The sequence below is a fragment of the Penaeus japonicus genome, unplaced genomic scaffold (assembly GCF_977035675.1).
Source record: "Penaeus japonicus unplaced genomic scaffold, GWHDUDI00000001_assembly GWHDUDI00000015, whole genome shotgun sequence".
Classification (NCBI taxonomy): domain Eukaryota; kingdom Metazoa; phylum Arthropoda; class Malacostraca; order Decapoda; family Penaeidae; genus Penaeus; species Penaeus japonicus.
The window spans coordinates 15,933,988-15,938,987 of NW_028234417.1; the positions used below are offsets into that span (position 1 = coordinate 15,933,988).

At 28.8% G+C, this 5,000-nt stretch overlaps 2 protein-coding genes across 2 annotated transcripts in view; both read right to left on the bottom strand.

Moving 5' to 3' along the window:
* LOC122250884 (protein SCAI) overlaps positions 1–5,000 on the bottom strand; it is a 48,499-nt gene that overhangs the window by 393 nt on the left and 43,106 nt on the right. The window contains exon 16 of the mRNA XM_086544219.1: positions 1–5,000. This exon is cut by the window's left edge and continues 393 nt beyond it; it is cut by the window's right edge and continues 1,236 nt beyond it. The gene's annotated coding sequence lies outside the window, so the exon portion shown is untranslated.
* LOC122250885 (uncharacterized) overlaps positions 1–5,000 on the bottom strand; it is a 6,356-nt gene that overhangs the window by 393 nt on the left and 963 nt on the right. The window contains exon 1 of the mRNA XM_043012594.2: positions 1–5,000. This exon is cut by the window's left edge and continues 393 nt beyond it; it is cut by the window's right edge and continues 963 nt beyond it. The gene's annotated coding sequence lies outside the window, so the exon portion shown is untranslated.

The following is a 5,000-nucleotide window of genomic DNA, read 5'->3' on the forward strand; positions in this document are numbered from 1 at the left end:
CTCTCTCTCCATCCATTTTTACCTGCCTTAGTGTTTGTCTCTTCTAAATGGTCTTGGAACGCATACCTGTTACCAATAAATCCTACTATCCTTGCAGTTTGTCTCTGCTATTTATCTTATTACTACATCACAGAAAGATGATAGATTCTATTACATAAACACTATGAAAACAAAACAAGATAAGCAAAATCCAGTGCAATCAGTTCATACATAAAGGTGGTGAGCTCAAAGACTTAATAATTCCAAGCTAATCATTATCATGTGGGCACTCAATCGGTTTTTCACCAATCACACTTAAAAGCTTACAAGTTTTTTACAATATTCTTGAAATCAATAAATAATTCTTTATTACATATAGAGATCACAATTTTACAAAGATCCTTTTCATCCCTAATGCCTTACTTGCCTAGTAAAAATAAAATCATTAATTGACAATCAGAAAGGTTATTGAATATATCTATCTAAAGATTGAACAGTGCTAACACTTAGAAAATACAGTGTTTTATTTTTTAATAAATAAGCTGACAAAAAAAACGAGAAGAAAAGTTCAGTTCTATATAATTTTTCCTTTTATTTTCGAAAATAGTTTTAGCGTGATTCAAATAATCATTTAGCATTTTCAGTTTTTATTACTTGGAAAGGAAGCTATTCTTTATTCTGGTATTCTTTATACCTTTTTAGGCAAAATACAAGACGTATCCTCTATAACATCATTGGTATTACTAACATCGATTATATTACATAAAATTTATTGCATGTTCCTTACTCAGTGCATTAGTTGGTATATTTTGCATAGAAGTTGCAGTTTGGTTATCCACACATAAGAATTTATGTTCTTTTACTTGACAAGAATCAGCCACAAATGTGAATTCATTTTGTGCAACCTCCTGGTTGTAGAAGTAAAACCCTTTTTTCAGTACAAAGCAAAATCCTATGATCCAAATACAATCCTAACTGAAGCAGAAATTGGTTCAGCATAAGCTTTATGATGTCAACAATTTTTTTTCTTTTCAAAAATTTATATATCTGTAAAGAACTGCTAAGAAAAAACAACAACAATGAAAACCAAGACTTAATAACTACATGCAAGAAGTATTCACAAGCATATGCACTTTATTCTTTGGATGTAGTCTGTAATTCAGTTATAGCCATTTTTATTAGAAATCTTAGCTTGTATTTTCTATCCTTCTTCAACAATTTGATAAAGTATGATCCAAGAAAAGTGAATTGACATACAACAAAAAGAAATAGATAGCATGACACTTTCTCTATATGTAGTTAAGCAACCAAGTTAACCAAATAACCAATCATTTTGCTCTTTATCAGGCTGAAACTGGAATATAACAAATATCTTAAGATAATAATCCATTTACTGTTACTGATGTCAAAGGCTAACTTTACATTAGTTTTCTAAGAACATCAGGAAAGTTATACTTATAACAATACAGTGGTACTTTGATTTCTTAGGCTAATTTTGTAAAAACTTTAGATCCATTATTGTTTTAAAGTTTGTGAATGAAATGGCAACATCATTGTCATTCTTTGTCACTTATCCATTTCCTTGGAAACTGGGTTAAGAAGAGCCAATGATATAAAGTTACAGCAGTTTATTATCATAGTCTCTAACAAATATCTGAAATGCAAACTCTTTCCCAATCAAAAAGAAAAAAAAAATGAAAAAAAATCTTAGTGATAAAAAAGGTCTAAGAAAACTTTGTGTGCATAGGTTGGCACCTGCTGCAGGATGAAGGGAAAGTATATCAAAATATAGATTATATTCTTTATATATATGAAAAAAAAAGTTTATTGAAATTTCTTCAAATTTCTATGGCCCTGCTTTCACAGATGGCACAATTCACATTAGATCTCTACACAGTGGCATAACTATAGGAAGGAATATAAATCATCTGCAAGACTTTGTTTCTTTTCCTTTAAATGTATTACCTTATTACAAGAGTTTTATCAGAAATAATATTGCTTCAGTGAATGCAATATTACTGCAATAGAGAGATTCTGATACTGTATGATACCATAAAGGAAAATGAAGAAAATGGGATAAGATAAATTCTGACAAAGATGTCTCCTTAAACATTTATGGTCCTAGCTTAATGTATCTAACTTTCCAATATTTGGTTAGTTTAGTATAACATTCCTCATAAATATTGTTGAAATAAAACTTTCATCTATAATAAGAACAATTATCTATATGCATTTGTCAATTAAGATGATTTGGTAGTTTTCTTCAGTATCAAGCTAAATATATATATATATATGTATATATATATATATATATATATATATATATATATATATATATATATATATATATATCTATATATATATATATATATATATATATTATATATTTTTATATATATATATATATATATATATATATATATATATATATATATATATATATATATATATATATATATATATATATATATATATATATACAATAAATGTTCATGTTTCAATGTAGTTTGGAAAGGTTTGAGCAACTTTTTCTCTAAAGAATCTATAAAGCTAGGACTATCAAATCACAGAATATCCTCAATTTAAGATATGCAGCATCCAACCAACAAGTCCAAGAAAACTAAGTACCACTGTAACAAATAAAACTAATGTGATCAGTTATACAAAAAATGCCTTCCAGTAAGAATACCACTAAACTAGAGCAATAGGGTACTTCTTGTTTGTACTCCTAAAATCACTTATACTGTATTGTAATAATGCTGTATTCAGTCAGAGCAAAATAATGATAGTAATGACTCATGATAATGACTATGATTATTATGATGGTGATGATGATGAGCATGACTACAAATATGACAATATGAATTAATTAACAAAGAAAAAAATAACTTTGTGCTGAATAAGTAGTGTAAGAGACAACAAGGAAGACCCTGTTGATAATCTTCATCTAGCTATTCCCCATAAGTAAATACTTATAAAAATTATTGATCTCCTTTTGGGAGACCCATACCATGTACTACTAAAAAGAACATACATTTAAAATCTGAGACTGTCACAGCAGTAGGAGAGCCCTTCAGGATCATACTCGTCAGCAGTATATAGGTAAATATAAATGAAAGTTTTGCATTGTTAAACCCCTAAAAATGTAAGAAAGAAAAACATAGCTAAAATACCTAAAATTCAAATATGAATTGTAGTGAAAACCCTTAGAAATTTAAGAATGAAAATTATAGTCATAGTGAAAACCCTTCAAAGTTTAAGAATAAAATTTTTAGTCAGAAGGCAAATCAGACCTACAACTTCATACAATTCAGCATAGTGTGATCACTCATAATTTTGTTTTATTACAGTCTACTAAAGGAACTTTTAAATACATCTTAGGCCAAAGACAAATACCATATACATTTAACCCATTAACACCGGGTGACAAGATATCACGTCAAGTGGTGGCAGTACTTGTAGCCGGGGACGAGATATTTTGTCATGGATTTTCGTATGGCCGGCACGCCGAGTGAACAGGCGCATAGCAGTCAGCCGCAGCCGAGCAGGCGAATAGCCTGAGGCATTTAGACCAATTTGAGCCAAAACCACCCCGTTGGGTTAAAAACAATTAAAACACACTATCTTCAGATTTCAATAATTGACCTGTTTTACAAAAAAAAAAATACATAATGAAAATAAATAGTTAAAGGTCAAAATTGGTAACACTGCTTTTCACAGAAGTAAGCAAACCTAAGTACTTTAGTTGTATCTGTAAGGCTATGGTTGACTAGCTTCCATTTCTTAATTGAACTATTTGCTAGGTTATCCCTTTAACAAAAATAAAATATTTTTCATTGGTTGATGTCTACAGTATTGGTTCTCCAAGTATCACTTGTCTAGTACTGGTATCTGTGTGGCAATATAGCACTCATATATCATATACCAACATACAACAAGGTTTTATTACTCTTTAAGAAAAATAGAGAAACAATGACATTTCAGTAACTACACAAGCCTCCAAGAAACTACTATTACCACACAGCAGTGAAGAATGATATAATGGCAGCATTAGTATTGCATGTGTATTACAATCATATACCACATAGCCTCTGAATAGGCTTTTATTCATTTCAAAACATTGTTTAATATTCATGATGATAATATTCAATGTATCTAATAACAGTGCTAGTTTCTTGAACATATGTGAGAATCACTGTAAGCACTTGTATAAAAAAAAACATGTTTTAACATTATTGCAAATAACATAACTATAATCACTATAGATACCTTCTTGTCTTAGAATTTCATTCATGAGAAAAAAATCAGACAAAAATACCATTACTTTACGCAATCATTCAAGGAATTCCTGAAGCTATCTCCAAATAAGATAATACACAACAGAAGTATATAATAATAATAACCACAAATGAACTGTGCAATGAATGTTACTTAATTTTTTGTATAACCTGTCTATAAATACAATAAAATGTGTTTTTTTTTCATATTTCCCTGAAATAATCATAAATATTATAGAATGACTAGTATTAGCAAATTGAGTTGTCATGTCAATAGCATATCTGGGGTCAAGATGTATTTCTACATCTTTTATTAACATTGAATGGGAAAATAGTGCAACTTTCATCATCCTTACCAATAATAAGATGTACATCAAGAACTTTGATACAGTTTTTAAAAGCTAATCATCAATAAAAAACTGTAGTTTGTATTATATTCTAAGATAGAATATAAATATATAACTTAACTTTCCTGACTGTATTTTAACAATGAAAGTTTTTGAACACCTCCCTAAGAGAGCTTATTTTTAAGTGATACAAAAATGAAATATTACTGTTATCAAACAGTTGTAACCAATGTTATCAATTACAAAGGATGTCATTCATAAAACCACAGACACATAATTACAGACTGATTCACTCCTAAAACCAGAGTTTTATGCATCTTAACAGACCAAAAAAATAAAAAAAAATAAAATTAATGATATGTACAGTAGTAAAATCCTATTTGCAAATTTATTAGAA